The sequence below is a fragment of the Peromyscus maniculatus genome, chromosome 10 (assembly GCF_049852395.1).
Source record: "Peromyscus maniculatus bairdii isolate BWxNUB_F1_BW_parent chromosome 10, HU_Pman_BW_mat_3.1, whole genome shotgun sequence".
Lineage (NCBI taxonomy): Eukaryota > Metazoa > Chordata > Mammalia > Rodentia > Cricetidae > Peromyscus > Peromyscus maniculatus.
The window spans coordinates 62,290,372-62,313,507 of record NC_134861.1 but is presented as its reverse complement, the minus strand read 5'-3'; the positions used below and the strand labels follow the sequence as shown (position 1 = coordinate 62,313,507).

The 23,136-nt window shown below is 45.4% G+C and overlaps 1 long non-coding RNA gene across 3 annotated transcripts; it reads left to right on the top strand.

Annotated features, from left to right (window-relative positions):
- The first annotated feature begins 13 nt into the window (after positions 1-13).
- Positions 14-21,693, top strand: LOC121820897 (uncharacterized). Of its 3 annotated transcripts, XR_013042931.1 has the most exons (7): positions 14-259; positions 798-946; positions 11,706-11,891; positions 13,928-14,112; positions 15,322-17,767; positions 18,166-18,376; positions 18,984-21,693. It is a non-coding gene; the product is annotated as an uncharacterized LOC121820897 (long non-coding RNA). The 3 variants fall into 3 exon arrangements; XR_006061511.2 differs by having other exon boundaries at positions 15,322-18,376; XR_006061510.2 differs by lacking the exon at positions 798-946 and having other exon boundaries at positions 15,322-18,376.
- Positions 21,694-23,136: the final 1,443 nt, after the last annotated feature.

Below are 23,136 nucleotides of genomic sequence, written 5' to 3'. Positions count from 1 at the left end.
AAGATGGCCAACCGCCCTAGAACCCCCCCATGCACCGCACAGAGTGGTACAGCCGAGCCCCCAAACCTTGCCGTCTCACTCGCCGGTGAGATAATCTGTGGTTGTGGAGATGGTTTTTGTTGGTGGGTGTTACTTGAGCGCATGGAGCAGCCTTTTTGATGGAGCTTTTAATTCGGGGCGAAATTTCTGGAAACCCATCCTCAATCACTCCAAAGTTCGAGTGTCTCTGAAGCGTTGAGAAAAAGCACAAAATCAACAGGTATATATTAGATATATAGATATTTAATATGAATATAAATATTTGTCCGTCCCCTCCCATCTCGGAACAGTTTGTACTTAACCTCCGACAATTTGTCCTCCATGTTAAGTCGAACCTGTGCCCAGGCTCTTTTTTTTTTTTTTTTTTAAATGGACTGCCTAGAATAAAACATCTGATATGTAGCCGATAGGGCATTAGTGAGGCTGATGTAATGTGACTCCTGGGGAAGAACCGGTGGGTCTTGGGGAAGCGGTACAAGCAGGGACTGGTCATAGACACAGCGAATACAGATGGTGGAACACTTTAGAAGAGATCAAAGAAAAGATGGGCGATTTTGAGACAAGAGGCTTAAAGGGAAAAGCGTTTTTTTAAAAAAAATTTTATTATTTTTTAACGGGAAAGGCCTTGTTCAAAGAACAGAGGCTTGGAATAATGAGATTCTGGTCTGCAATGTTTTCAGCCAAGAAGAAAGGGGCTTGCAAATAAGGGAACCACGGTTCTGTAGTGATCTGTATGTGGGATGTGTTCTTTCCAATAGGCACATTCAAGAGACGCAAGGAAAAAGCTTATGCTGACGGAGGGACCAGATTTGCATCAATTGTCAGGAAAGCTAAACCCCAGAATGAGGTGGCTGAGGACGCTTCAGAACAAATGCTCAGAGAACAGACATGCGTTTCAGAGGCCGAGGTCAGCAGGGGCTGGGCAGGATGCAGGGAACCAGCATTGTTTTTACAGTGCCGTCTCCCTGGTTGGATCCTTGACTCTGGCCATCTTATTTCATCCCGAGAGGGTCCAACGAAGCTGCTGCATTAGTGAAATTTTATAAATCAGGATCCGGTGCTTAGAAATGTTAATTTGCTTGGTGTCACAGTTGGAAAGGCAGGCTGGCAAACAAGCCCTGGAGAACAGGGCTGGCAGGGCCCATTCTCTCTGAGGGTTCAGCAATGTGCTACTTCGATTTTCTTCCCATTTTCACTATCAGAAAAAAAAATGACCTTCACGTACCAAGAAGACATTAGTCAGGTCCTAATGAGTGAATGTTATGCTATGTAAATTACATCTCAATGAAGTTGCTAAATAAAAAAGCTTCAAGACAGGTGAACATAATCCAAAACACCTGGTTACACTGGCTGCTGTTTGTCTTTTGACAGAGACAAACGACATTTCCAGCTCTCATTATTCCTTCATTCCACAAATATTGCTTAAGCACTTACCACTGCTGGTCCCTGAGCTTGTGGACGCTAAGGTGAATCCAGAACCAAATACAGAAACTTCCTCAGGCAGCATTCATCAATGATATAGTGTGGAAGGAACACCTAACTCAGTGGAGGGAATTAAAAAGCCGTGGCAGGAAGTTGCATTTAAGCTAAGGCTGATGAATAGGCAGAAGTCAACAGTGGACAGTTATTGCCAAAATAGCTGGTTAGAGCACCATATACATCATGACCCAGAAGTGTCTGTGGGAGGTACTCAATTATTCACTCAACACACAAATGTGTGTGTGTGTGTGTGTGTGTGTGTGTGTGTGTATGTATACATATGTATGGTCTATCAGATGCCAGGAAGCCTGGGAACAATAAACAACTCTTTACTTCTAAGGAGAGCAGACACAGATCTATCTTGTCCTGATCTTTAAAAAGTGGGAGATGAGCCCAGCGGCGGTGGTGGCGCACGCCTTTAATCCCAGCACTTGGGAGGCAGAGCCAGGCAGATCTCCTTGAGTTCGAGGCCAGCCTGGGCTACCAGCCAGGGCTACCTGAGTTCCAGGAAAGGCGCAAAGCTACACAGAGAAACCCTGTCTCGAAAAACCAAAAAAAAAAAAAAAGTGGGAGATGAGTGATTGGCAATATTGAAATCGCAGGGCAAGACGTTTCATACGATCTCAGCCAGATTCTAGGACTCACGACTTGTAACTTGTAGAAAAGAATAGGACGATGCATGTAGAATGGGCTTTGCTGGCTGATACTTGGCTTCTCCTTTGACATTAAGGCTAGCTGGCCAGGCAGGCTGAGGTGGAGGGGGTTTTACAGTTCAGTACTGTTGTTTTTTTTAAGAGCAGAGTTAGAGAGGACACACCTGCGACTGAGTCTCAACCATCCAGATGTCAGAATTACTTAGAAAAATAAGCCTGAAATAAAAAGGTGGGGCTGATAGGGACCCCAGGATGGTTGCACAGCTTTGTGAGTGTATTAATGTACATACCAAGGATGTGTATGAAGCTCTACATGGCCATTATAGTGCTGTTGATCTGCATCGGAATTCTCTCTCCCCTGCAATTCTACGGCTACGAAATTGTGAGTTATGGAAAATGTCAAATGAAAACAAATCACAACATTTTGATGATAACTATTGAAAGTTAAATACACGAGGTGAGTGTGGTAATGCTAGTTCTTGTGAGGCTGAGCCAGGAGCATGATAAACATAAGGCGAGCCTGGCTGCATAGGAAGTTCAAAGCCAGCCTGAGACACTTACTTAGCAAGATCCTGTTGCATACCCATACCATAAGTTAATTAAATTTAATACATAAAAGTCATAAGGAAAAACGGTTTTGAAAAAGCAGTTAAACATGAATTCAGGAGACTAGTATGTGAAAAAGGGAGCAAAAAGAAAACAATTTTTAAGCCAGGGTCTCGATGTATAGCTCTGGTTGGCTTGAAACACACTCTGTAGCCCAGGCTGGCCTTGCACTTATGAGATCCACCTGCCTCTGCCTTCCAAGTGCTGGGATTAAAGACAAGTGGCACCATGCCCAGCTTCAGATACTTTAAGCATCATAATTTGAGTGTAAAGCTAATTCGGTCTTTGTCTCTAGCAGAAGCAAGAAGTTCAATTTAATTTCGATCATAGTGAGTTCCCAGCACACGGCCTTCAGAAGGTTTTTCAGTCCCTTGCGGGGCGGGGATGCTATGATTGATTACTGATGTCTGCTGTGCTACTTAGTTTTATGTCAGCTTGGCACAAGCTAGCTAACTGGAGAAGGGGGAGCCTCAGTTGAGAAAGTGCCTCCGTAAGACCTGGCTGTGGGACATTTTCTTAATGAGTGATTGATGCGGGAGGGCCCAGTTCATTGTGTGGGTGGTGCCATCCCTGGGCTGGTGGTCCTGGGGTTCTATAAGAAAGCAGGCTGAGCAAGCCAGAGGAAGCAAGCCAGTAAGCAGCACCCTCCATGGCCTCCGCATCAGCTCCTGCCTCCTGGTTCCTGCCCTGCTTGAGTTCCTGTCCTGACTTCCTTCAGTGATGAACAGTGATGTGGTACCATAAACCAGATATTTTCTCCCCAAGTTGCTTTGGTCATGTTTCAGCACAGCAATCGTAAACCTAATAAGGTTATCTGCCAAAAGCATAAGACAGCAAATACTTGCTGTCACTTGACTAGATTTATATTATATTCATGATCTGTTTCATAAGGGAAGGAAATTCCACCAACTGAATTGACCAGCTTATAACTGTTATAGGTATTAGTACCCGACGTATAATAAACACTCAATAAAAACTTCCCAGCTGAAGGAGTTGGAGAGATGGCCCAGCAGTTAAGAGCACTGGGTGCTCTTCCAGAGGCCCTGAGTTCAATTCCCAGCAACCACATGGTGGCTCACAACTATAACGAGATCTGGTGCCCACTTCTGGTATATAGGCAGAACACTATATATGTAATAAATAAATACGTCTTGGAAAAAAAATTCCCTGATGAAAACTGTGAAGATTCCCCTTCGAGGGAGACCTTGAAAGGGCTTCAGTACTTTCTGCTCTTGCAGAGAACCAGAGTTCAGTTCCCAACATCCACATCAGAATCCCACAACCACCTACAGCTCCAGGGCACCCAATGCTTTCTTCTGGCCTCCATGGGCATATGAGTGTGTGAGTGTGTTTTTAAAAAGAGAAAGAGACCTTGAGATCTTTCCAAGACAGAAAGCTAAAATAATGTGCAGAATGGTTGACAACATAGTGTATGATGCGGAGATCAAAGAAATTTGGTTTTGTTTTACAGAAGAAAGGAATTATATGATTCCTACGTGGAGAGAATAAACTTTAGGTTGATTAAGAAGCCAAATGTGATGGGAATTTAGTTAAAGGTATTTTGTTCTCAGTTGTAACAATCTTTAACAACATATTGGGGCACAGCGGACATATAAAATCCACTCGGGTGAGAGAGAGTACAGCAGCACTTCCTAGTGGAGTTTCACCATGTGTAAGTGTCACCGCGGTCCAATGCTAAAATAGTTTCTTTGTTGCAAAAGTTATCACATTTTTGAAATTAATTTCCTTCCCCTGTCAGCCTGCCACTGATGTATGCTGGCTCTGTAGATAGTTCATATACATGGAATCATGCAATATATATCTTTACAGTCGACCTTCTTTTATCTAGCCTGTTTCTGAGGTTTGTTAGTATACCCCAGAAGTCAGTTCTTTTTATATTGCTGACAAGTGTTCTGTTCTGTAGATGCATCATATCTTATTTCCCATTCACTATAGGATGGATGCTTGCTTTGCTTCTGGGTTTGGGTTACCCTGGCACACATTTTTGTGAAATTTGAACATTTCTGTATAAATCATTATGTGGGCAATTATTTTCATCCCTCACTCACTTCTAGAAGTGGAAATGTTAGATTGACTAGGAACTGCTTAACTTTTTAAATGTTTATTTTATTTTAAAGTTTATATTATTTGTAACCTTTTAATGCACGACAAGCTGGATTTGGCATTGCATGCCTGTGTTACCAGGACTTGGAATGCTGAGACAAGAAGATGATGAGTTCAGGGATACCCTGAGCTGCATAGTGAATGCCAGATTGTTTTCCCAAGTGCCCATACTATTTTATATCTCTACCTCCTGTTGTCAATCTTGACTATGACCTTTATGACACATCTAAAATGGAACCTCTCTGTTACTCTGTAAAAATGGAATCTCTGTTACTCCGTTCGCAGTTCCCTGATGACTAAGAGGTGGCTTCCCTTCATGCTGTTTCCTAGTTGCTTAAGAATCTTCTTTTTTGGTGAAATGTCTACTCAAATCCATGCCCCTTTTTAAAATGAGTTTTTAAAAGATCTTATTAATACTTTGTAAAGGCTCTTTATATATTCTGGATACTGTTTATATCAGACCTAAGACTTGCAAATATTTTCTCCTGGCCTGTGAGTTTATTTTAATTGCCCATGCGCTAATTTTTAAGAGTTCACTTTGATGAGGTCCACATTCATTTATGGGTCATCTAAGAAATCTTTGCCTAATCCAAGGTGACAGGAATTTCCCCCTGCATTTTCTTTAAGAAGTCTTCAATTTTATGTTTCAGTCTTCAGTGCATTTTAGGTAAAAGTAAAGATTTGTTTTCTTTTTTGCATATGTGTATTCAATTTTCCCAGAGCATTTGTTAAAAAGATACGTTACTGGGGTTGGAGGGATAGCTCAGCAGTTAAGAGCACTGGCTGCTCTTCCAGAGGACTTGGGTTCAATTCCCAGCACTCACATGGCAGCTCCCAGCTCCCTGTAACTCGAAGATTTGACACCTCCACACAAACATACATGCAGGCAAAACACCAATGCACATAAAATAAAAATAAATGAACTTAAAAAGAGAAAAAGATATGTTACCTAGTTAATTACCTTGGCAACTCAGTCCAAGCTCTCGTGAGCAGGACTGGAGTGTAGTTAAGGAAGAGCTCTTGATCAGCTTGTGTGAAGCCCTAAGTTTGATCCCTAGCACACAGGGTGGGAGAGGGGATATTCTGACTATAAATTCAACAGTTTATTCTGGACTCTTCATTCTACCCTACCGAGTTATCAGTCTGTCTTCACTGCAAAGTCTTACAGGAAGTTTTCAAGTTGGGTGATAGAAATTCATGAACTTTGTTTTTCTTTTTAAAACCTGCTTGGGCTAGTCTAAGGCCTTGGCTATGTCTTACGGCCCCCACCCGACACCCACTGGAGGTTAAACCAAATCCTCACACATGCTAGGCAAAGGCTCTCCTGATAAGATAAAAAGGGAGATTATTGACTCTACTTTTAAAAAGGAACAACTTGTTTTAAATAGGATAAGTAATGAAAACTTTTTTGTTTTTTTACCATTTTCTGGCTCTATGTCTTTCTAGCGGCTGTTCTGTTCTCTGACCGCCCCCCCCCATAAGTTTATTAGGGTGCACAGTATTTTGGGGAACACAATATCACCACACTGTCCCATTAGCCAATACCCCCACCCCTCTTTTCACTCTTTATCTTGAGACAGGAGCTCACATGGTTGTCGAGACTGGCCTTCAGCTCATCTTGCAGGCTCGGGCAGGCCCTGAACATGCCACGCTCCTGCCTCAACTTCTTAATTAGCTAGGATTAGAGGCCTGCGCCGCTGTGTCTAGCTTTCTTTTACATTTTCATATACATTTTGAAATCATTTATTAATTGCTACCCAAAAAAACCTTTGAGCATTATTATTAAGGATTACATGGAATCGGTCGGTTAATTTGGAGGGAATTGCTCATGCAGGCGACCCTAATTAAACTCAGTGGGTCTCCAGGACAAAACAAAGATGTGAGAGTCGGAGGAAGACTTGGGAAGAAGCAAAGATTCAGCAGGAGAGGGAGGGGGATGAGAAGGGATAACGGGGAGGTGCCTTAGTTAGGGTTTTCATTGCTGGGAAGAGACACCATGACCATGGCAACTCTTATAAAGGAGAACATTTAGTTGGGGTGGCAGCTTACAGCTTCAGAGGTGCAGTCTATTATCATCATGACGGGGAGCATGGCGGCATGCAGGCAGATGTGGTGCTGGCTACATCTTGGTTTGCAGGCAATGGGAGGTCGACTGAGACACTGGGCGGTATCCTGAGCATAGGAATCCTCAAAGCCCACCCCCACAGTGGCACACTTCCTCCAACAAAGCCACGCCTCCTAATAGTGCCACTCCCTATGAGATTATGGGGGACAATTACATTCAAAGTGCCACAGGAGGGATATGGGAAAAATGGCCAAAATACATGATATCCCTAAGTAAGCAGGAAATTTGTCAAAGAATAAAGAAAAAATAATAATTGAAAATTTTCATCCGTGTGTGTGTGTGTGTGTGTGTGTGTGTGTGTGTATGTGTATGTGAGAGAGAGAGAGAGAGAGAGAGAGAGAGAGAGAGAGAGAGAGAGAGAGAGTGCTACTGGCATGTCTGTCTCATTTACTTTATCCTGTCATCAGTTGATAGGAAGTTTTTTTGTTTTTTAATTTCCATTTCTTGGCTATTAGGAATAAATAAAAGCACGAGAATGCAGGTGTCTCTGGTTTATGGATATGGTCTCCTTTGGGTAAGTGCTTCATACCTAGAGAACTGGATCATAGTGGTACAGTCTAGGGGTCTCTGTCGGGTTCGCTTTCTCTGCCAGTTAAAGAAAGAAAAAGCAAGAGCAACCTGCAGGGCCACAGGTAGCGGCGGCAGAGACGTCCCAAGCACCCAGACAGAATCAGCAGTGGAAGAAAGGCATTTGCTGAGGATGAGGAAACACACACACTTGCAGCAGACACACACCCTCTGCAAAGCGGGGGGACTGGGAAGCCCCAAAATCGGTCTCTTCATGAGGGATGGGGGTTTCAAAGCCTTTGAAGAGGTTTCCTCCCCTCATGTAGTCAACTGTTGTGTGTCTTGTCCTGATCAGGCCTGAAACTGGTTGAGCCAGTCCATCAGCAGGGACCCGCTGGTGGGAGACAGAAGCTGCCAGGCTTTTGTCTCAAGTCAGGAGGGTGAGGTCAGAAGCCAGACATCTTGGAAATTCGCCACCTTTATGACCTAGCCATGGCCCTTCTCCCTATCTGTCTGCCTACCAGAGAGTCTGTCTAACTCGTGGTCTCTCAATGCGGTTGTTCTGTTGTGTTGGGAGAGCTGGATCATGTGGTCCCATTGTTCCTCGTGTAAGGACCTCCTGTGCTGCTTTCTGTAAGTAGTTCGCATCCCACCCATGACATCTAAGGCTCCCCCTTCTTTGCATTCTCTCAGCACTGTGACCTTCCGATTACAGCTATTCTGACTCCAAGGAGGGAGGTGATACTCTCTTGTGCTTTTCGTTTTCAGTTCCCCAGTGATTCATGATGTCGTGCACTTTTTCATGTTCCTGTCGGCAATTTGCGGGCATCCTTTTGAGCAGTGCCGATTTCGACCTGTTGCCTGTTGCTTAATTTAGACTGCTTGCTACAGAGCCATGTCAGTTCCTTCTGGGTTCTAGGTAATGATCTGTATCAGATGTGCAGTGTGAGAGCACTTTCTCAAAGCACACCACTCAGCTATAGTAATCAAGGCAGCAGGACACTGACACACGCCACGGTGCCGACAGAAATACGCAAATGCAAAGGAACACAAAACCTCTAAGTTACCACATGAATTCACAGTCAACTGATCTTTGACAAACCACCGCTATGCTATGGCTTGGGTCAGGTTCCCCAGAGGCCCGTGTGCTAAGGCTGGATTCCCAGCCCCTGGTACTCTAGGGAAGGGGTAGAAACTTTAAGAAATGGAGCCTACTGGGAGATTTCCCAGTTGCTAGGGAATGTTGTACATTTTTGGCTCCAAGCGCTTTCCCATTTCATTCTTTCATAGCTGAACTGGCCTTCTCCACCCCACATTCTGCCTTAATGTAGCACCTGCCACAGGCTCAAGACAATAGAACCAACTGATCATGGACAGACGCCGCCGAAATACACCTTTAATTTTTTTTTAAACTGTTTTATCTCAGGTATGCGTTGCACTGACTAACGTGGGCACTGGAATAGTTACTGTGGAAAGGACTGTGTCCTCAGTAAATGGTGCTGAGGAAACTGGAGGTCCACATGCAGAGGGGAGAAACTAGATCCTCGTCTCTCACCATGTGCAACATCGACTCTAAGCATGTTACAGACTACACGGGAGAGCGGAAACTGAGACTCCTGGAGAGAACCAGGGCGATGCTTCTGTGTGTTTGGACACCAACAGCCTAGTGCTTCTTAGTTCGTTCTTTCCATTCGAGGTTGTTTTAATGAGGATTTCTCCTCGTTGTGTTTCTCAGTTTTGTAAAGAACAACATTGTTATTTTAATAAGGATCACATGAAATTTGCTAACCCTTCAGGTGGTGTGGATAGCTGCTTAACACTGGCTTATCTAATCCCACAGGTGGTGTTCAACTTCTATGTGTCCCGTCAATCACTTTCATTCAGTTTTCTCTTTAGTTAAATTAATTTCCAGGTCTGTCTGTCTGTCTCTGTCTCTGTCTCTCTCTTTGTCTCTGTCTGTCTGTCTGTCTGTCTCTCTCTCTCTCTCTCTGGTTCTTGCAAACAACCTTGCTTTCTTCTGTTTCAGATAATTATCTACTGGCATGCTGCAATGGTACTGATTTTTTTATGTTCATTTTGAATCCTATCTCTTGGCTGAATTCACTTACAGGTTCTAAGATTTTTGGTGGCGTCTTTGGGTGGGGTACTGCGTGTTTAACACCATGGTATCCTCCAGTGCTACTGACTTTTTTCCATTATTTGCACTTTGGATGCTATTTATTCATTTATTTATTTTTTTCTGTTGCCTTCTTGCTGACCAGGATTCCTAGCACTGTGTGGAATAAAAGTGGCATACGTCAGCATTCTTGTCGTGGTCAATCACCTGGAGACAAAGACTTCCACTTTCTTCCCATTCAGGATGATGCTGACTTGTTAGGTCTGGACTTTATCAGGTTAAAAGACATTCCCCCCCTTTTTATCATCAAGAGGCTTGGATTCTATCAAGGACTTTTTCTGTGGGTATTGGGATGCTCTGATGGTTTTGTGCTTCATTTTGTTGGGGTGTGTGGGGGACCTGCTGTATGTCAACTTGACACCAGCTAGAGTCATCCGAAAGGAGGGAAACTCAACTGAGAAGAGCTGACTGTAGGGCATTTCTTAATTAGAGACTGATGGTGGTGCTATCCCTGAGCCAGTGGTATCCTCATGTGCTACTGACGTACATGCATCATTTCCATTTAGGATGCTGTTTATTCATTGATTTATTTTCTGTTGTCTTCTTGCTGATCCTGGGTTCTGTAAGAAAGCAGACTGAGGTAGCCATGAGGAGCTAGCCAGGAAGCAGCAGTCCTCCATGGCCCCTGCATCAGCTCCTGCCTCCAGGTTCCTGCCCTGACTTCTTCAATGATGGACTATGACATGGCAGCCTAAACCAAATAAACCCTTTCCTCCCAAGTTGCATTGGTCAAAATAGTAACTAGGACATGGTGACTGACCACATTTCTTGGCTGACTTATGTTGAGCCATCCTTCCCTCCTTGGGATGAACCTCACTGGATGGTGGTGGAGAATATTTTTAACATCCTGTTGGATGTTTTGCTTGTTAGTATTTGTTGGAGAGTTGTATTTCGGTGTTTATTAGGAATTCCAGCCTGAAGCTGTCTTTTGGTCAAGGCTGGCCTGGGGCCAGAGAAATGGCTCAGTGGTTAAAAGTAGGTTTTAAAAAGTAGGTTAAAACCCAGACAACCTAAGTTTAGTACCCAGCACCCACATTAGGCGGCTCACAACCACCTATAACTCCAGCTGCAAGGGAATCAATGCCTCTGGCTCTGTATGATATATATATATATATACATATATGTGTGTGTGTATATATATATATATATATAATATAATTCAAAATAAAAAAATCTTAATACAAAGATAATGCTGGCCTCATCAAGTGAGTTTGGAAAAAAATCTTTCCTCTTCCTCTTCCTAGCACCAGCCTTTTAAATTTTACTTTCTTTTTTTTTTTTTTTTTTTTTTTTTTTTTTTTGCTTTTTCGAGACAGGGTTTCTCTGTGTAGCTTTGCGCCTTTCCTGGAACTCGCTTTGGAGACCAGGCTGGCCTTGAACTCACAGAGATCCGCCTGCCTCTGCCTCCCGAGTGCTGGGATTAAAGGCGTGCGCCGCCGCCGCCGCCGCCGCCGCCGCCGCCGCCGCCACCACCACCCGGCAACCCTTTTTAATTTTAGACAGGGTCTTACTACATATCCCTGGCTGCCCTGGAGCTTACTGTGTAAACCAGGCTGGTCCCAGACTCACAGAGATCTTCCTGCCTCTGCTTCCCATGTGCCAGGGAGAAAAGGGATGCGCCACCATAGGATGCGTCACTACCCACCACCACCATCATCATCATCATCATCATCATCATCATTTTTTTTTTTTAACAAATGAAGAATTGACATCACCTTTAAAAATATTCGGGGGTTGGGGATTTAGCCCAGTGGTAGAGCGTTTGCCTAGCAAGGTCAAGGCCCTGGGTTCAGTCCTCAGCTGGGGGGGTGGGGGTGGGGGGTGGTGGTGTAATATTCGGTAGCAGTGAACAGGGAAGCTGCTATGGTTTAGGTGAGTGAAGGCCGGGCCTTCCGGGTTGTCCTGTCAGGGGGACATGGAACCTCTGGGAGGGAGCCCCGAGGGAAACCCTTGGGTCATTGGGGAGATAACATTTTTCTTACTACCCCTTTGGTAGTTCTCGTGACAGGACAGAAGCAAGAGAAGCTTCGCCTGTGGTGTCCCCGTTGGTTGGAGATGCTGACACTCGCTTCCTCCCACACATGTTTCTGTTCTTGCTGGGTGGTGAGGTGGCGCAGCAGAAGGACGGTCCTCAGCATACTGCCGCACACTCTGCCGTTTCAGAGACTGAGCCTTCAGAACTGTGAGCCAACCTTTCCTTCTTCATAAATAGCCCGCGTCAGGCATCTCCTTATAGCGTCACAAAGATTACTGATAACAGACGTCATGTGGTTCTAGTTTATGTGACTGAGAAGTTTTTTATTATCTATTATTTGTTCAATCTTGTTGGTTTATTCCATCATCATTGGTCTGTGCCGTGGTCCCGCCGCAGCCTGGGTTCAGGTCCTGAGATGGGGAAGGGACGTCCGTGTGAAGAAATGAAGTGTCTGACCACCAAGTGGCTGGCCCCAGTAGCTCTAGCCATGTTTATTTACACATCAAAAACAAGCATGTTTTTCTATCCTAACAAACAAGCTTTTCCCATCCTCCTACGTAAACCTCGGCAAAAACAAATATGTCAAATATGGTTTTTTCCCAACTTTTCATCTAAACATCTTTAAACCAAAACAACACTTACCAATTTGCTGGCTTGACAAACATCGAGCCAGGTACATCCTGTCTTTACAAAACTAAAAGGTGATTGACATAGGCACACATTTTCAAAAACAACAATCCCCATTCAAAACATACTTACAGAAATAGGGGTGACCTGCCTCCGAGCACTGAATCAGAACAGCTCCTGGGGTCTGAAGTGACAGCTGGCATCCCCAGACAAGAAACCTGAGGAGCATCAGCTCCCAAAGAATTTTAGGGGAAGATATCCGAGAAAAAAATGGGGTTTCCAGGAATGATCACATCTGTCCCATGCATGACTGACAAAATGACCCTAAATCTGCCAAGAGAATCATCAATATTATGAGAGGGAAGAGAGCAGGCAGGTCATGTGGTCCCAGCAGTATTCTGTGATGTCCTCTGGTCCTAGCCGAGTGAGACTGTCTCCAAGGGCTTTTGCCTCATCTGGAGACCCTTTGGACAAGCACTCCTAGACTGGTCTAAAACCAGGTTGCATGGCCCCCAACAGGTCTGCTTGTCCCAGTTTTCCATTTCTTCATGCCTGAACTGTGGCCGTGTGTGGTGGTACATGCAAGCCTTTGATCCCAGCACTCCGGAGACAGAGGCAGGTGGATCCCTGTGAGTTCAAGGCCAGTCTGGTCTACAGAGTGTATTCCAGGACAGCTAGGGCTACATAGAGAGACTGTCTTTAAAAAAAGGTTTTAAAAAAAAAGAAAAAGAAAAAAGATTCAATTATGGCAATGTATATTTGTCCAGACAATTTGTCAATTTCTTCTAAGTTTTCAGATTTGTTGACAAATAATTGTTTAGTGATCCCTTGTGTGTAACGAGTCTTTCTCTGTCCTGCCAGCCAGCTCCCAAATAACTACATGGAAACTTATATTAATTATGGAAGCTCAGCCTTTAGCTTAGGCTTCTCTCAACCAGCTCTTATAACTTAACCCACTTATTTTAATTTACATTCTGCCGCACGGCTCGCTACCTCTTCTCTCCCTACTGCTCATGTGACTTCTTCCATGTCTGGCTGGCAACTCTACCTTTCTTCTTCCCATAGTCCTCTCTGCCTCCCGAAGTCCCGCCTGTACCTCCTGCCTAGCTATTGGCCGTCCAGCTTTTTATTACATGGATCACAGCAATACATTTTCACACGTGTGCAAATTCACACATTTGCGTTTCTGATGTCAGTTGTAATGTTTCCATTTTCATCTCTGATTTTATTTGTGGTCTTTGGTCTTTGTTTCCTTTGTTAATGTGGGTGAGTTTTCAATTTTGTTTACCTTTTCAAAAAATAACTTGTTTTTTGTTCATCTTTTTTTTGTTTGTTTTTTTGTTTTTGTTTTTGTTTTTCGAGACAGGGTTTCTCTGTGTAGCTTTGTGCCTTTCCTGGGACTCACTTGGTAGTCCAAGCTGGCCTCGAACTCACAGAGATCCACCTGCCTCTGCCTCCCGAGTGCTGGGATTAAAGGCATGCGCCACCATCGCCCGGCCTTTTGTTCATCTTTTTGGTTTTGTTTTGTTTTTAGTTACTGTTTCATTTAATTTATTTTCATTCTGATGTTATTTTCTTCCTTCTGATTTTGGATCTGAATCTTCTTATTTTTCAAGTCCTTAAGGTGCCAAGATGGTTATTTATTCAAGATTATGTGCTGCTTATGGAATGGAGATGCCAGTTGGTCCAATGTCTCCGCACGGTTCCTGCTGCTGCTTTATGTAGGCATCGGTGTGCTGTCTTTCCGACGTCGTGCATTTGAAGATATCTTGTGACTTCTTATTTTCTTCATTAACCTGTTGTGAGTCAAAGTTTAACTTTATTGGCAGTCTTGGAGTGACAGTGTGAACAAATCTCCTGCAGCAGTTGGCTTGGGTGTGTGTTGTATAATTTCCATAGGTTTGTGTGGTTCCTAAAGCTTTTCTTGTTTCTAGTTGTATTGCATTGTGGTTGCAAGAGACATTCAACATGATGATCTCACTCTGAAAACTGAGACCTGTTCAGTGGTCTGTTGTATGATCTAGCTGGGACAATGTCACAGCATCGATGAGAAGACTGTATTCGGCAGCTGTTGGATGGAATGTTTTGTAGAAATCTGTTATGTCCATTTGGTCTAGGACATGCTGTAACACAAATTGCTAAATGGACTTATCAATAACTCAGAGCCAGATATTGGAACGAAAGCTGAAAGATCAGAGGGATAGAACAAGCCAGCCACAAGTTCTTACCACTAGGAAATCCTCAGCCCAAGAGAGCTACTTCCTGTGTACTCACGCCTTATATACCTTTCTGTGCCCTGCATCTTACTTCCTCTCTCTACCCAGCTACATCACTTCCTTTTTCTACCCTGCTCTATCACTTCCTGTCTGTCTGTATAGACCTCCAGACCTCTGTGGTTAACTAGCGCTGTACTGGGATTAAAGGCATGTGCCACCACGCCTGGCTGTGTTCCCAGTGTGGCCTTGAACTCACAGAGATCCAGATGAATCTCTGCCTCCCGAATGCTAGGATTAAAGGCCTGTGCTACCACTGCCTGACCTCTATGTTTAATATAGTGGCTGGCTTTGTCCTCTGATCCCCATGCAAGCTTTATTTGTTAGAGCACAAATAAAATATCACCTCAACATGATTTAATAAAACTCGGCCGTTTGATGGTTTTCAGCCTGAGTGATCCATCCATTGCTGATGTGGAGTTATGGTACCGCACACCGCCATCTAATATAGTTCTCCCATGTTGATCAGTGTTAATCTGTGTTTGTGTGCTCTGTTATTGGGTTTTCACACACACATCTACAGTAATCCCTCTTGCTGACTGACTCTTTTGTCGTTGTACGATGACTTTCCTCGGCCCATTCTCTACTTTCAAATTAAAGACTTCTTTCTGTGCGTGATATGAGTGTGGCCATTTCATTTCACACACACCCATCTCTTCTCCTCCATCTCCAAACACGTTTACCTTTGAGCTCTCTGGCCTTTTTTTTTTTTTAATCTGCCTTTTCTTTCTTTTCAGATACCTTCTTCGATGACTAGTGTTATTGTCAACTTGGCCGAATCTAGAATCGCCTGGGAGACAGGCTCCTGGCCATGCTTGTGAGGGACTATCTTGATTGTCTTAACTGATGTGGAAAGAGGTATAGCTTGACTGGGCGTGGTCAGGGGATCCTGAACTGTATAAAGCTGAGAAAACCAGCTGAACATTGGCTAGCATTCATCCCTCTCTCCTTCCTGACTGTTGATACAATGTGACCAACGGCTTCAAGCTCCTGGACTTCCTCACCCTGATGTACAAGGGACAGTGGTACCTTGAACTGCTGAGTGGGAATAAACCCTCCTCCATTAAGTCGCTCTGTCAGGACATTCTGTTATGACAAGGGCGGAAAGAAGCTAAGACAGCGTCTGTCATGTTTTTCATTTCATTTGAGCATTTTTTAGTACCTGGATCTTAGAGATGTCAAGTTTCTCCCATCTCCCTGCTGTGGCTTTGATAGAGGATGGAATTGTTTCTTGGGGTTTCCTTGAAGTTTGCTGAGATTCCTTAAACCAGCTACTGTACATTCTCTATCTGAGGGGGTGGAGAGATGGTTCAACCGTTAACAGCTCTGGCTGCTCTTCTAGAGGTCCTGAGTTCAATTTCCAGCACCCACATGGTGGCTCACAACTGTCTCTATCTGTAGTCCTGTGGGATCTGATGCCCTCTTCTGGTGTGCAGAGGTACATGGAGACAAAACATTCATAAAATAAATGAGTCTTAACAACAAAAACTCCTGCCTGAGATTTCAGGTGTCAGTTTCTTAGTGGCCAATTTTGGGCATCCATTAGCTGAGGTCATGACTCCTTTAAAGTTTGTGTTTGTTGGCGTAACAAGACACTGCATTTTGAAGGTTTGATAGGGTCTCCTTTTTCGTCGCCAGGCTCTTGCTCTTTGGGGGTTTTCTCTAAGGTGGTGGTCACTGCTGCGGCTTCAGCAGTAGATGGCGCTCTAAGCCCAGCTTGGCCACCAGTCCACTGTTCCTGCATTGCCCAGTCTTCACACTAGAGGTCTTCCCAAGTCCAGGGTGCTTGCACATCAGTGGCTGGAATTGCTGCACGCGATGACCTGCTCTGGTGCCTTCCAAGTGTAGTCCATCCCCACAAGCCTCTGCTTGGCTCCAGGGGAGGTGCAGAAGCCTCATAGTCCCTGGCCCCAGAACTGGTTTCACCACAGAGAGCCCACCTCTAGGCGCTAAGGCAGTCAATCACCTGTGGCTACCTTCCTCTTCCCGTCTGATGTGGACTGGGCTCTATTTTGCTGCCTGGGTTTGAGGGGCCTGAGTTCTAAGCCTATCGCCTGAGCATAATTCCCCCTTTCTCTCAAGCAGAGCTGTCTCTCTCTGTGCTGTGCTATGTGACTTTGTGGCAGAGGTCGCTCGTAGGCAGCTCTTCCTGCACTTTTTAACGCACCTTAAAAAGATAATTTGCTCTATGTATATGTTGACCATGGCATGTTCACATATGTGCATATTTTTATCATACTCACACCTGTTACCCTCTGTCCTCTGCTTCCATTCCCGCTAAGTGCCTCCCTCATTCCAACGACTCCCCCTTCTAGTTTTTTGTTTGTTTGTTGTTTTTCTTAATGACCCAGGGAGTTTATTAGGGTTGCGTGCAGGAGGGGCGTTACCAGAGCATGGGCTCCTCACCAGTGGCAACACCACTGGATCAGATTGTGGTGCCATCTTGTCTTGCCTTTTTATGGGGGGGGGCGGTAATATTTGGTTATTTCTTTTAGAAAGGCTTTATTTTTATTTTTAATAATGGTATATATGTATGCAAGGTGGACATTTGCGCACATGAGTGCAGATACCTGGGGAGGCCAGAAGAGGGCATCACGTTCCCTGGAGCTGAGGTTGCTGGCGTTTGTAAACTGCCCTGTGTGGGTGCTGGGAACTGAATTTGGGTTCTCCGAAAGAGCAGCAGTTCTCTGACCTGCTGACCCATCATCTCTCCGGCCCCTGCTTTGTCATTTTCAATGTACAAGCTTTGCATTTCTTTTGCCAATTTTATTTGTAAGTGTTTTATTATTTTTTTGCGTCATTTTCAACAAGACTGTTTTTCTTGTTTTCATCTTCAGGTTGTCCATAGCTGGTCCATAAAGCGTAATAGATTTATGTGTTTCTACAACATAGCTAAACAGTCTGTCTTTTTGATCCTTGTTATTGATGGTTGTTATTGGCTCTTCAGGATTTTCTCTTCAGAGTGCAGCTGCTCATATCTGCACTCAGTGTTTTGCAGTGCTGGTTTTAGTTTGAAATAATTCTTATTCTCCTAAAGATCGAGCTGTATGTTTCAGAGCAGAGCGATCAGCTAGTGTTGGTCCGCAGTCATCATCAAAACTCCCAAGGTTGTAAGGCTTCCATCTGTGAATGTGGATTTACATTCGGTTCAGGAAACGGATTTCCGGTCTGAGAAGCTGTCAGGTCTGAAGTGACTTTTCCTTCTCTTAAAAAATACTTGTTTAGTTTTAATTATGACTTTAATTATAAAAGAAAACGTTCCAGATCACCACCAGACAGAAGCTGCTGGTATGGGAGGGGGAGGGTAGTGGAGGGACGGGGGAGGGACGGTAATTTTTGACCCGCCCCCACTTTAACTCCAAATCACATTGTTGCCCTTGTTTGCTGCTGGTCTTCAAGGTCAACTCCACGCTCTGAAGGTGAAGGTAGAGGGTACCCCTGAGAGTGAACACATGCCATGGCACCCAGGTTCCACCCAGAGGCCAGGGTGCTTTTTTGTGTAGGTAGCTATGGGGCCCTCAATTTCCTAAACCCTAAAAACAGCAGCTTTGACAATAACATCGGGTTGTGATTTTTTCCAGAAAGGTGTTGCTGTCTCTGCCTCTCGGCAGGTGGAAGAGAGCCTGACTACACTTACTTATCCACTTCCTGCATCCAGGCACAGCTGGATTCCACAGCAGCCCCGCGAGGGTGGTGATGTCTGGCTCTGCCTTACAGAAGGAAAGCTGAGGCCTGCAAAAAATGAACTGCTGAGCTTTAGGGTGCCGGCTGACTCAAACCCAGAGGCTGGCGGTAAGCAGGTTCACTAACCAGCATGTCACATTCCTGCATTCCTGTCTCTGGCCTGGTGTTTAATGATCAACTCCTTCCCATAGCATTCTGTTTTCCTTACAGAGCTTTTTTGGGGGGGGGCACTTCTCCCCAGTTCTGTCACACCGTGCAAACCACCGGTCCTCACGCTCCCTGCTGAAATGGAAACAGCAGTTCTAACTGTCCCTTAAACAAGTGACAATTTATAACACCTAAAAAGAGTTTGAAATCCAGGGTTCACTGTTGAGGAAGACAATGCCATGCATCCAACTGGCTGGACCAGCCTCCCTATTCCAGGGATTAGCCAGGAGCAGGGATCAAGGGCCACTGCATGTTAACCTTTCCAGACTGGCAAGATGGAGTCTTTCAAGGTCGGGTTCTTCCATTAAAAAAATAATTTTTTTTTTGCAAGTACTCTTGGGTGTGTGTGTGTGTGTGTGTGTGTGTGTGTGTGTGTGTGTGTGTCCCTGTCCTGCATACTCAAGTGCACATGTGTACAGATGAGGACAACTTTGCATGAACTGTCTCATTCCACCACGTGGGACCCAGGAGTTGTAGGACTCAGTTCCTCTTCTGATTTGCTTTTCAGTGAGCCTTGAAATGGGACGCCATTCCGTGTGTCCACTGTCACTCCGTAGTCTAAAGCCTTGAAGACAACTGGGTTTTCTTTAGTCACCAGTACCTGAAACGGGAACAAAGGAAGTTCGTCAAAGCTGAGCAGATGCGACAACAGAAAGAAAGAAATAAAGCTTCCGGTTGATTCTCATTCACACAGGTCTCAAACTCAGTCAGAACGTGAGCACACTCCAGGGCAGGTCCCGTGCCCGGTAGACGGCAAACACGAAACAGACTCCACGGCTTTTGTGTATGCCTCTGCTTTACTCTGGTATTTTCTGTCTTGCTCGTTTTCTCTTTGTTCTTTGCTTTCACCCTTCTTCTTTCCTCCCTCCCTTCCTCCCTCCCTCCCTCCCTCCCTCCCTCCCTCCCTCCCTCCCTCCCTCCCTTCCTTCCTTCCTTCCTGAGGTTGGGTGGGTATGGAGATGGGGGGTGATCTGGGACACATTGCAAAAAGGGAAGAATATGATTAAGATGTATTGTATGAAAACAATTTAATAAAATGTTTTAAATGGTTGGGGGGGCGGGGGGACAAAAGGCCAGGTCCGATTGACAAATGGGGCATCATCCCTTGCGGTGATGGCGGGCTGAAGAAGACACAGCTTAAGGAATGTGAATCCCAGAGTCCTTTGCTTGTGGGAGTAGGCCCTGTGGTGTGCAGCAGACAGGCCAGGCTGTTTCATTTAACTCTGTCTCCGGTGCGTCTGTTCAAATAGCAGAGGCTAGAAAGCTACCAGCGATGCGTTTTAGACTCCCTGACAGCTAAGCGTCCTGGCTGACATGAATTCCCACCACTTGTGTGGGCGCACCTGAAATCTGAAAGGCGGTATTGGACAGGACTGTCCTCTGAGCTAAAACCGCCACCATCTGCATGAGGTCAGCTGTGCCTGCCTGCAAACGATCCCCGCAGCTGGGCGTCTTGACTGTTGGCATTCCTTCACAGAAGGAGTATTCAGCCACGCCTCTCAACCAGGTGTATCCAGCTCTGCCCGACTTGCCCAGGGCCTCGGGGAGGGGCTAGAAGTGGATAGGGAGGAAGGATTAGGGAGGGGTCTCCATTTGTGCGGCCGTGAAGTAGTCCTCATCCATGCTGGGTGTAGACATTCTGGTGTGGCTACTTCAAGACCATCCACACCGCTGCCCATAACCCCAGTGCTCAGTAAGGAAGTCGAAAATGCACGGGTTCCCCGAGTGAACGTTGGAGGTATCATACCCTCAGTTTGCTGTTGGACCTTTGGAAGAGGGGTAGACACTGTCCCCCAGGGGAGGGCATTTTAGCAATAGGTAGACATCAGACAGAGCTGTCTTCCTGCTCTTCCGGCTATTTTCTGATGAGAAGGAAGGCTGTCGTCTCATGTCTGAGCGCCGGTTCCCGGGATGTTGAGAGCTGATCGCAGCACACCACAGCTGGAATCTGTAATGCCCTTTTGCAGGTTTTGTGGGCTTGGGGATCCGTCATGGCGGTGATAACAGCGATGGTTCTGTGTTGTTCTTCTGTTCCATAGCCCCAGGGGTGGTGTTTCCTTGGGAGGTTGCTGTGGTGAGAGCCGATCCTGAGGATTGAGTCCCAAAACTGATCCCTGGCACCCCCAAAGGTTCTATAAACGTCGAATTTCCTGCGTACCCATGTCTGCTGAGATGACATGAATCATTGGGACTCCTGTATCAACTCGCATGTATCATGCATGTATAGCATGAGAGAACAGGAGAAGGTTTCGGGTGCATTTGATTTAGTATGTATGAAAGTTGCATGTCTGTGTGTGTTATGTAATTAGTGTGTTAAATCTGCGACTTCACAGGCATTTAGTCTTGGACTGTCTTAAATATACTAGGTGTTATTGTTAACATCCACCATCAACACAGCCAGTCTGGGAAGAGGGCAAGTAAGGAATTGCCCCCATTAGACTGGCCTGGGGACACATGTCCCCGTCACTTCTTTGTCCTAAGAGGAACCTCAGTTGAAAAATATCTCCATCACGTTGTCTGTAGGCAGGTCTGTAGGGACATTTTCTTCATAATAATTGATGTGGGAGGGTCCGGTTCCCTGGGAGCAGTGCCACTTCTGATGGCAGATGGTCCTTGGTGCTGTAGAAAAGCGAGCTGAGCAAGCCAGTAAGCAGCACTCCCCTGTGACCTCTGCCTCCATTCCTGCCTCCAGGTTCTTGCCCTGAGATCCTGCCTTGCTTCCCCTGATGATGGACTAAAAGCTCTAAGGGGAAATAAACCCTTTCCTCCCCGAGTTTCAGTTACGGTCTTGATCCCATCACTAGAAAGCTGACTAAGACAACATGTCTGTGGGGCATTTTCTTGATTGCCAGTTGATGTAGGAGGTCTCTGTGGGGAGCCCCCAAACAGCTTGACCACACAGCTGCCATGACAGGCTTAGAGGCCTAGACACAGCTTCTGGCAGGCAACACCTGGACCTAGCCATAAGCTGACCCCACCCAGTGGGTCCTGCATCTAAGAGGAAATACCTGACTTTCCAAACATTCCCTGTACCCCTAGACAAATGTCAGCCAAGCAGGGTCCTGAACCCTGGAAATACCCTCACCCCAACCTCTGCTATGATAAAAACCCCACCCTGCCTGGGCTCTGGGCTCTCTGCTCTCACCGCTGTGTTGGACAGACAGAGAGACCAAGCCCCGGAGCTTGAAGATAATAAAGGCTCTTTGCTTTTACATATGGGATTCAGTCTCCATGGTGGTCTTTTGGGGGCCCCTGCAATCTGGGCATAACAGTCCCAGCCCACTGTGGGCAGCGCCATCCCTGCGCTAACGGGCTTAGGCTATATAAGGAAGGCAGCTGAGAACACAAGCCGGTAAGCAGGGTTCCTCTGCAGTCTCTGCATTAATGGAGCCTCCAGGCTCCTGTCCTGACTTCCCTCAGTGACCGACTGTGACCTGGGAGTCCTAAGAAGAAATAAACCCTTTCCTCTCCAGGTCGATTTTTAGTCATGGTGTTTATCACAACAGACACCAAGTTGAAAGACTAGGTAAATAACGTTGGTGTTTATGGAGATAGCAAAAATTGGGCCGGTCGTTCCCAAATCCTGAATGTGGGCTAGCTCTGCTATCGGGACAAAGGACTCTTGCTTTTACCAGTTGAGGAGGGTGGGCCTAGAACAGACAGTGCGTTTTAGAAGGCGGGATATTCGCGCACAGAACCAATAGTATTTGAGGAGGATTTCTGTGTGACATCAGAAGTGGCTGAAGGAAGGAGGTGAGGAAGGAGTGAGATCCGTGGCTCGCGTATGACATCGTCTGTGTTGTGTCCACTGAATCCTCCCACTGACACCTGATACCTGCATTTCCAGGAGGCTGTGAAAAGTCACACAGCTAAGTGTCTGTATCGGAGTTCATATGACTTCAAAGTTCCTCTATTTGAATCTCCTGCCGACCTCCTTCCTGAAGCCCATTGTTGGAGCCTTTGACATGACTGCTGAAGAGAAAGACTGAGCTCCACTACAGAGGAGGGTGCTTAAGCGGCTCCCACAGCATCCTAGCCACAGCAGGTCCCCCAGCTGTCTGATAAGCCTGACTCACCTTGAGATTTCTGAGTCTGGCTGGAATTTATAATTAGCGCGGCATTAATTATTGAAAGTCCTTCTTCGGCATTTTTTAAACATACTTGGCAGCTCCTCAGTCCATAATGTTGCTCTAGAAGTGAGGTTCTGACATCTAGATGTTTTAGGTATAAAAATAGCACAGTTCAAATGATACAGAATGCCAAGAAATGCCTGCACTTAGTTCCCATGGTAAAGTCAATTTGCCTCCAATTTCCAACACTCAGAGGTCTGTGTGGAGCAAGGAAAAGATAAATGCAAGCGATGAAATTTAACAAGACCGTGCCCTCTCTTCTCACTCCATATCTTCATGCAAAGTACTGTGCCAGGCTGGGCTGGAAGTGGGGATGGCCAATGACCAATGTTTTTACAGACTTAAATTTTCAATTTTAAGATAAATCATCAAATTCATAGCTACCTTTCTGGGAGAGCAGATAATCTTTCTGGGAGACATTCATTCAATGAATATCTTTTTTAAATTGTTTAAACATAAAGTATATGCATTTTAGAAGCCAGAAAACACACAACGTCTTTTTTTTTTTTTTTAAATAGCTTCTCGCCGGGC